The following is a 10826-nucleotide window of genomic DNA, read 5'->3' on the forward strand; positions in this document are numbered from 1 at the left end:
GATCTATTGAGCCTCACCTAGTTCTTAACCTCAGGCCCTATAAAACTGCAATGGATATGTGGAATTACCTCCACAAGGTTTATCATCAAAACAACATGACTAGGTGGTTTCAAGGGGAGTATGAGATGGCTAACTTCACACAAGGAAGCATTTCCATTGAAGAATACCTTTCGGGTTTTCAAAATCTTTGGGCTGACTATACCGACATAGTTTATGAGAACGTCCCAGTTTCTGCTCTCTCTACTGTTCAAACCGTACATGAAACCAGCAAGAGAAATCAATTCTTGATGAAGCTTTGTTTCGAGTTTGAGATTACCCATTCACATCCGATGAATCTTCATCCTATCCCATCTCTGGATGCCTATTTGAGTGAACTTCGTATGGAGGAGCAGCGCATTGCTATTCAGGCTGGCATGGAACATCGGGCCCATGTTGATGCCTCGGGTACTGTGGCCTATGCAGCACAAGGGAAAAATAAAGGTTGGGACATGTGTTCTATCCAATGCTTTCACTGCAAAGATTATGGTCACTTTGCATGGGAATGCCCAAAGAAGTTCTATAACTACTACAAGAAACCGGGTCATCTCATAACATCTTGTCCTACACGCCCTGAAAAGAAGAAGAGTACTACTTATCATGCCTCCGCTGGTACTCCTAGTTCTATAGCATTGCCAATTGTCGTCTCTGTTACTACAATTCCTATTTCTACAACACCTGCACATCCAAACACACTCAGACCTGAAATGGTACAACAGATGATCATCTCCGCTTTTTCTACTTTTGGTCTCTCAGGTAAGCATAAAGTCACTGCTCAACCATGGTATTTTGATTTTGGTGCTTCTAACCATATGACCAACAATGTCGTGTGTCTTTCTAATGTTCAAAAGAATGACGGAAATCTGAAAATCAACACTGCTAATGGCAGCTCTCTGCCTATCAGTGTTGTTGGTGATCTTTCTCCCACCTTAGCTGATGTTTTTGTGTCCCCTGACCTCTCTACAAATCTTCTTTCTGTTGGTCAACTGGTTGATAAAAATTGTAATGTTCAGTTTTCTTGATCTTGTTGTGCCGTGCATGATCAAGCGTCAGGGAAGGTGATCATGAAGGGGCCTAAAGTGGGATGACTATTTCAACTTAAAGTTTTTCTCTCTACCAATATTCCACGTGATCATGTACATTCCTTTCCATGTAATGTTGTTGGTTCTAGGACTAAGATGTGGCATAGATGTCTAGGCCACCCAAACTCTGTTGTTCTTTGTACAATGTTAAATTTTGGTTTATTAGGAAGTACAACATGTTCTTCACTTGATCTTTCTTTTGATTGTCCATCATACAAACTTGGAAAAAGTAAGGTTCTACCTTTTCCTCATCATGCATCTCATGCCTCCCACTATTTTGATATTATTCATAGTGATGTTTGGGGAATCACTCTCTTTGTCTCTCATGCGCATTATAAGTAATTTGTTACCTTTATTGATGACTTCTGTCATTTTACTTGGGACTACTTCCTACAGACTAAGTCTAAAGTTTTCGTAGTATTTAAGTACTTTCTTGCACTTCTTGAGACTTAATTCTCTGCTCACATTAAGGTATTGTGCTCTAATTCTGGAGGCGAGTACATGTCTAATGAGTTTAAGGATTTTCTTCAAAGCAAAGGCATCATCTCTCAACATTCTTGTCCCTTGACACCGCAACAAAATGGAGTTGCTGAAAGGAAAAATCTTCATCTTCTTGATATGGTTCAAACTCTTTTACTTGAAACATCCATTCCTCCCCATTTTTGTATGAAGTGCTTTCTACTTCATTTCATTTAATCAACCGCCTTCCCTCTCCTACGTTGGATCACGTTTCTCCATTCTTTAAGTTATTTGGCTATTCTTCGTCATATTGTTGTGGACTCAATAGCACACCGAGTCACACAACAAAGGAGGCAACAACAACTCACTCAATAGGATTTATTTATTATATTACTTTGAGTAGGATTTATTTCTTATATTGTTTTATGTAGGAGTTATTTCTAATTACTTTTATATGTAGGGGCATTATGGGAATTATTGTAACCCTAACCCTAAAACTCCATGACGTGATCTATTTAAAGGAAAGAATGAATGAAATAGGTAAGCTTTGAGATTTTAGAATAACCTAGTGTAAACAGGCTAAGATCACCTCTTGATCTCGAGTTTAGGGTTTACTCAAAAAATCCAACCTATCCTTCACCCTCCATCCTCATTCATATTCATCCATCTTCATCCTTCATCATCCATAGTTGGAAGAGGAGCTTCCTGCCCCTTTTCTGAGCTCAAAGAGAGGGTCTTCCCTCCTCATCAGCATCAACAGCAATCAAGGGTTTCTAACCTCTTGACGAGCAAAAAAGTAGGGAGCTTTCTGCTTCTTCACGTGAAGAAGGGGGGCTGCTGCTCCTAGCTTGGAGCCAACAAGGAAGGAGAGAAGAATTAATCCATTCATGTGGGACAAGGCTTCTACAAGCCAGGGTGAGCATTCCAACACAAGCAACAATCAAAAGCAGGGTTGAAACCTTGATTTCCATGAGCAACCAAAAGGTATCTCGTCAATTTCTTCTCCACATGAATTATTTGCATTCTAGATATAACTTTAGCACTAGAGTGGAACCATAAAAAGGGAGACTGATCACGAGTGGAAGATTATTCAAAGAAGGGATCTTTAACCCTACTTACCAAGCCCAACAACTTAGTACCAGTGCTGGATTCACAAATCCTACGCTGTGTTACTCGATCCCTGGCCCGGGACCGTAACAATGTGGTATCAGAGCAGGGTAACATGGGGGATACTCTCAGCAATGAAGAAATCCAAGTCAGGATACAAAAGATAGAAGATAGCCTTGAAACAGGTCAACTAGTGTTGGGGAAGGTTTGTGGTTTGGAAGAAGAGATGAGCCGAGTCATCAGTATGCTAACTGAGTTGAGGACAGAGAGACATCAGAGCCCAAAGGTGAGAGAGATTGCTCAACCATATCATAGAAGAGGGGAGCAGTGGCCTAGGCTCATTGCTATCCATGGACCCCAGCATGGAGGCACAGTTCCAAGGTACACCAAGTTAGAGTTTCCCCCTTTCAATGGTTCAGCTGATCCCTTACTTTGGTTGCATAGATGTGAATTTTTTTTTTTTTTAACCAAGGGACTACTGAATGGGATAGGGACTACTGAATGGTATAAGGTGCAACTAGCCTCTTTCCATATGATAGATGAAGCCATGTTATGGGTTACACAAGTAGAAAAAGAGAGACTAGGGATGACTTGGGAAGAATTTAAAAATCTATGCACGGTTAGATTTGGTCCTCCCACCAACAACAACCCCCTGGGGGAGTTAGTCCTATTGCGATAAACCGGTTCGGTGGAACAATATCAAAAACTATTCCAGGAAAAGTTGGCTCGTGCTGGTGAGAGGGTATTGGTTGACCAATAGGTCTCCCTATTCACAACGGGTCTCAATGAGTATTTAAGGCTAGAGGTGGAACTCCTTATGCCTACGGATTTAGCTCATGAAATGAATATGGCCCGAGCAATGGAACAACAACAACAATTGCAGCAACGTAAGCCATGTTGGTCGGGTGAGAGGAACACTTCCCCCATGTGGCAAGGGCGCAACTATACTTCATCTCAGGGATCATCTCCAGTAACACCATCCTCCAGACACACTCCAACTATGACTCAGGAAGCCGATCCCCGCCCTGGTAATCCCCTATCAAACTTTATCAAAAAATTAACGAGTGTGGAGATGGCAGAACGGCGGTCCAAAAATTTATGTTATCACTGTGATGAGCAGTATCGGGTAGGGCACCAATGTAAATGATTGTTTTCGCTCGAAGTGGCAGATTCAGAGAAGCCAGAGGATATTATCGAGAAGGAACCACCGGAGATATCCTTGCATGCTATTACTGGGCAGAAATCGTCTAACACAATGCAAGTCCAAGCTCATGTCATCAACCGAGAATTGGTGGGACTAGTCGACTCGGGAAGTACACACAATTTTTTGAGTTTGATAGCCGCACAACACCTCCAGCTCCAGATACACCCTGATCCGACAGCCACCATCTCAGTGGCCAATGGCGAGAAGGTCCCTAGCTATGGGATTAGTAAGGCGGTAACTTTTTCCATTGGCTCTACTTCATTTAATGCTGAATTTGTGGTTATTCACCTAGCAGGATTTGATATGGTATTAAGCATTAAATGGTTACAAACGTTGGGGCCCATTTTGTGGGACTTTTTGGCTTTAACCATGAGCTTTGATTTGGCCGGGAGTCGGGTGCTCTTACAAGGCTGTCAGGTGGACAGGGTCCACTACACGCACACTTTGTAGATACAAGAACAACCTGACAGTACTAGTCATGGTCTGGTTGAGGAATTCTCTGACCTCTTCCAGGAGCCTTCGGGATTGCCTCCTCTAAGGCACTGCGACCACAGGATCTGTCTGAAACCAAGATCTGAGGTAGTGGTCGTGCGACCGTACCATTACCCACACCTTCAGAAAGATGAGATAGAGCGTCAGTGCCAGGAGATGTTGAAACAGGGTCTTATTTGTCCCAGTCGCTCCCTGTTCTCTTCACCCGTCTTACTTGTGAAGAAACATGATGGGACACGGAGATTCTGCGTGGATTATCGGGAGTTGAACATGTAGACAGTGAAAGACAAGTTTCCGATTCCAGTAGTGGATGAGCTCCTGGATAAGTTACATGGGTCATGGTTATTCACTAAACTCGACCTCCGTTCGGGATACCATTAGGTCCAGATGCACCCATCTAATATTGAGAAGATGGCGTTCCGCATGCATCATGGCCACTTTGAGTGCGTCGTCATCCTGTTTGGGTTATCCAATGCACCCTCCACTTTTCAAGCTTTGATGAACGAGGTATTTAGCCCCTATCTTTGAAAATTTGTTCTTGTGTTTTTCGATGATATTCTTATATATAGCAAGTCGATTGAGGAGCACTTGGCACACTTGAGGATTGTTTTTGACTTGTTACGAGCACGTCAGCTCTATTTAAAACTTTCCAAGTGTTCTTTTGTGGCTTATCTGGGACACATTATCTCACATGAGGGGGTTACGGTGGATCCCGAGAAGATCCGAGTTATTCATGAGTGGCCGAAGCCACAGTCTTGTTCTACATTACAGGGTTTTTTGGGTCTTACAGGCTACTACCGCAAATTTATTCAGAACTATGGGTCGGTGGCAGCACCATTGTCCAGTCTGCTAAAAAAAAATTCCTTTATTTGGAATGAGGAGGCTACCAAATTATTTGCGGCACTAAAATCTGCACCAGTATTACAACTTCCCAACTTTGACGAATTGTTCGTGGTAGAGTGTAACGCTTTGGGCATGGGCATTGGGGCCGTTTTACAGTAGTTGGGCCATCCTATTGAGTATTTTAGCAGACAGTTGGCAGTCCGCCATCACAAGCTGATATCCTATGAGCGTGAATTGATTGGGTTGGCCAAGGCGGTCCAACATTGGAGGCCTTTTCTCATACGCACGGATCACTACAGCCTTAAATTCCTACAAGAACAGCGTTTGACGACGTCACCACAGCAACACTGGATCAATAAGTTGTTGGGGTTTGACTTCTCTATGGAATATCGTGCGGGGAGATTGAATAAGGTGGCAGATGCCTTGTCGTGGTGTTTTGAGGATCAGCAATCAGTCTATTCGATCAGCCAGCCGAGATTTCTCATCCTGGACTTGGTGAGAGATGCACATGCCACTGACCCTACACTGCAGGAACTGCATCAAAAGATTTCGGAAGGAACAATGAATTTGAAGTGGTCCATCCAGGATTCACTTATTTATTACAAGAAGCGGCTTTTCCATCCACCTGAGTCCGAGTTGATTCCAGCTATTCTCTCAGCCTACCATGGCAGTCCACACGAGGGGATGGAGAAGACCTTGCACAAAATTCGAGCTGATTTTTACTGGCAAGCCATGAAGCCCTCTATTGAGACTTATGTGGGCGACTATCAGGTCATCTAGCACAAAAAAGCCGAGCAATTGAGTCCAGCCAGTCTTCTCCAGCCTCTAGCCCTTCCTACGCAGGTTTGGGCCAACATTTTGATGGATTTTGTGGAAGGTCTACCCCTGTCCTCCGGAAAATCCGTACTTTTTGTGGTGGTTGATAGTTTCTCAAAGTACAAACATTTTATACCATTGGCTCATCCTTATACAGCAACACTGGTTTCTCAGACTTTCCTAGAGCAGATAGTCCGCTTACATGGCATTCCAGAATCCATTGTGAGTGACAGAGATGCAGTTTTCATGAGTACCTTTTGGCGGGAACATTTTTGCTTGAGTGGGGCTAAATTGAAGTTCTCCTCCACCTAACATCCGCAGAGAGACGGGCAGGCAGAGGTGGTGAACCGCACCATCGAGATGTATCTACGATGCTTGGTGGGTGATTGTTCGCTTCAATGGGTCCAATGGCTTCCGTGGGCCGAATACTGTTACAACACTTCGTTCCACTCTGCCTTGCAATCCACTCATTTCCAGGTTATATGTGGCTGGGATCCACCTCACCTTCTCTCGTACAACCCAGGGTCCACCCGTGTGGACACAATTGATCAACCGGGATCTGCTGTTATAGAATATCACAGAACGGCTACGACGTGCCCAAGTTCAGCTGAAGGATGTCTACGACAAAGGCCACCGTGAGGTCTCTTTTGAGGTTGGGGATTATGTGTGGCTACGGCTCCAGTCCTATCGTCAGCAGTCTCTTGCGGGACCCCCATGACACAAGCTCTCTCCCAGATTTTTTGGGTCATTCCCCATTCTTCGATGGGTGGGACCAGTCGCCTATCAGCTCAAATTGCCGGACACGGCCAAACCTCATGATGAGTTTCATGTCTCTCTTTTGAAGCCACATTCTAGGGCGCAACCTATATCCACTCCATTCCTACCACCGGTTGATAATGGCGAGGTTATTCTTACCCCTGCTGTGGTGTTATGCGCTCGGCTGACCAATGACCATTGGAAAATTCTCGTTCAGTGGACGAACACTGACCCCGATGCTACAACATGGGAACGTGTGGACATCTTCAAACAAGTCTACCCAGATTTTGAGCTTGAGGAGAAGTTGTTTCTCCAGGAGGAGGCAGATGTTGTGGACTCAATAGCACACTGAGTCACACAACGAAGGAGGCATCAACAACTCACTCAATCGGATTTATTTCTTATATTACTTTGAGTAGGATTTATTTCTTATATTGTTTTAAGTAGGAGTTATTTCTAATTACTTTTATATGTAGGGGCATTATGGGAATTATTGTAACTTTAACCCTAAAACTTCATGACGTGATCTATTTAAAGGAAAGAATGAATGAAATAGGTAAGCTTTGAGATTTTAGAATAACCTAGAGTAAACAGGCTGAGATCACCTCTTGATCTCGAGTTTAGGGTGTACTCCAAAAATCCAACCTATCCTTCACCTTCCATCCTCATCCATATTCGTCCATCTTCATCCTTCATCATCCATAGTTGGAAGAGGAGCTTCCTGCCCCTTTTCCGAGCTCAAAGAGAGGGTCTTCCCTCCTCATCAGCATCAATAGTAATCAAGGGTTTCTAACGCTCTTGACGAGCAAAACAGTAGGGAGCTTTCTGCTTCTTCACGTGAAGAAGGGGTGTTGTTGTTCCTTGTTTGGTGCCAGCAAGGAAGGAGAGAAGAATTAAGCCATTCACATGGGCCAAGGCTTCTACAAGTCAGGGTGAACATTCCAGCACGAGCAACAATCAAAATCAAGGTTGAAACCCTGATTTCCATGAGCAACCAAAAGGTATCTCTTCAGTTTCTTCTCCACGTGAATTATTTGCATTCTAGCTATAACTTTAGCACTAGAGTGGAACCATAAAAAGGGAGACTGATCACGTGTGGAAGATCATTCAAAGATGGGATCTTTAACCCTCCTTACCAAGCTCAGCAACTCAGTACCAGTGCTGGATTCACAAATCCCACGTCATGTTACTCGATCCATGACTCGGGACTGTAACACATATATTGATCTTCAGACATTCGGTTGTGTTTGTTTTGTGCATATATCAGATGATGAACGACACAAACTTACAGCCCAATCATTTATGTGTACTTTTCTTGGTTATGCTATTTCTCAAAAAGGCTATGTTTGCTATGATTCTCATGTTAGCCGTATCCTTTTTTCTAGGAATGTGGTTTTCCTTAAAAATCAATATTTCTTTCCATCTCATGTTGCGTTGCTATCTGCATCTTTATCTATTTTTTATGCATGTAATAACATGATTATTTTAATTATTTTTCTTTAATTTACTTTATTTTATTTTTGTTAAAGAATTAATAGGGCGTAGGGGTATTTTTGGAATATTTCATTTATAGGGATATTTTTGTAATATTTTATCTTAAACCTTGTAAGGGTGAACCCTATTTAAGGAGTAAGAGTAATGAGAAAGTCAAGCATTGATTTAGGTTAAACGGGGTTTTGAGTTCTCCTCAACGAGCACAGGGGCGTGCGTTCTCCTTAACAAACCTAGTATTTTCAAGCTTCCCTTTGGCTTGATTTTCATCTTTCTCTTCTTCCTCCTTATGAATCCATGTGTCAGATCCAGAACCATAACAACTGGTATCAAAATGGGAACACAATGAGTGATTCTTCATTCCAAGAAAAATGTAGGGCCATACTCGATGTATTGGAAGCATTACTTGAGAAAATGCGTAGACCAGAAATTTATGCAAGGGAGCAACTCATTTCTGCCACTGCAGAAAAGGTCATACGACCTCCAATCTCCGAGCATAACAAATGCAAAGAAGGAGAGGCAGTAGACGCTGTCTTGGATAGGCAGAAAGGCCAGGGGACGAAAAATTTCACCGTCTCCGAGCATGAAATAAGTACAGAACGAGAGGCAGTCGATTGAGTCGTTGTCTCAGACGTGTAGGAGAAGAAATAAATCAGAGAACTCTCTGTCTCTCCAACGGTGGCGACATCCAAATTTGGGGACTTAGAAATTCTGAAATCGGAAGAGTATTCAGCACACCTTTCATCGAAAAATTTGGAATGGGGTTCGACTTCAAACCCTTTCTCACTGGACGCCATACATCTTCTCGAACAGAAGACACGTGAAATTCGAGAGCTCTCTATCTCAGAAAAGCTCCTCGAACTTCTGAAATTAGACGACGAGAACCCCGATTTTTGGAAATCGGAGGGGTATTCCACAAACCCTTTTGCACGGGAAGCCATATGTCTTCCATAGGCAACACAAAAATTGGAACAGGACGATTTGGCGACCTCAAATCCAAAGACCGACTCTGTTGTAGCGGAACCAAAAGGCCTATTCGTCGTTGAGCAGAAAGGTTCTAAAGTTCGGCCACACCGTCCTGCTGTTCATCTTTGGCAACAAGTCAGGCTCAACGTTGGCAAGGGGCATGAAAATTTTCTACACAACAGTATCATTTCTTCACCATTGACAGCTTATGCGAACCGACAAGTACAAAAATCCAGAGCTTTCTATTTCGAAGTAGAAATTGTTGCCCTGGAAGAAGAAGAGAGGTCTTCTCCAAAGGATTTCGAATTGAAACGTCTTCTACAAGATGAGGCCCCTGATAGTTGTGTTGTAAATGGACTTCCATGCGTGTTTGCTAGGAAAATAATCAGGTATGCAATTATCGTTCCACACTTTCTTATAGGGGAGTGTGCAACTATCTTTGTATATGACCCTATTTCTCCATGCTCCAATGGGGCTCCTAATGCTTGGGAGCTATTTGAATTTGAAGCCTTAACGTGAAGTTGTTGACTGGTCGACAACACCAAAGAGAATAATTACTCTTTCTGGAATCATGGTCATCTTAAAATTCAAGCAGCTGAGGGCCTTAGCTATGTCTCCCATAAAAAATAAAAAATGCATAGGGATAGGGAACATATTCTATTGTTGTGCATGAATACAACAACAATGTGGCTGTTTCGGGTCATTTTTACAACAGTAACAGTCCATTTCCAAAAGTTGTGTTAATTTTTTTGGATGATATGGATGCTGCTTGTATAGATTCTGAGGTGAATTTACTTGAACTTGGTAATGCAAAACATTGTACCTAGAGGACAAAAAATTCCCAGACAACAGCAGATTCCCCCACAGACTCTTAACTACATGTAGCTGCCTCACCGAATCTATCGCCTCAAGTTGCTGACGAGAATTTCATGACAATGAAAGAAATGGGGCTCTTCCCCAATGCTATTATAGTGCAGAAATGGGCTCCAGTGGATAGTCAGGTTGGAGCTACTTCAGAGGTGATAAGAAAATTGGAAGAGGACGGGCAGTGGTATGGTGATATGCCTGGCAAACAGGGCGCATACTTCAATTTACTGCTTAGCAGTTTGGGTTTTCTGGAATTGGTCACAGAGGCTATAGATGATGCGAAGCTGCATGAATGGTTTTCTGAATTTGGTATAATTACTTCGTGTGGTTATGTAAGATTTATATCTAAACATTTTCTGGTTCATAACTTTCTATATAGAAGTCCATTTCCCTCACACCAATGAGCCTTGCCATGTATGGACTGGTTGGACGAATGAACTGACAGCATGATACTTGGTCAACGAATTCAATGATTTTCCTCAAGTTCTAGAATTACAACTTATTCAGGGGGAGAAAATTTTCAACTAGATGAGATAATCGAGGTTCAACAATTTGGTAGAGATATTTTCAATGCAATATTTGAAGTGACATGGGAAAAGGAAAAGCAAGAGGAAAATTCTTTTAACTATCAAATTTTGAGGGGTTATCTCATGGCCACTCTCTTTTATGTGCCTTCAACTAGGACCAGATTGTCATTGGAGACGGCC

This window comes from Aristolochia californica, unplaced genomic scaffold (assembly GCF_029961685.1).
Source record: "Aristolochia californica isolate CCGP_79_NKW_82.1479 unplaced genomic scaffold, dmAriCali1.0.hap1 SCAF_13, whole genome shotgun sequence".
NCBI classification, from domain to species: Eukaryota; Viridiplantae; Streptophyta; class Magnoliopsida; order Piperales; family Aristolochiaceae; genus Aristolochia; species Aristolochia californica.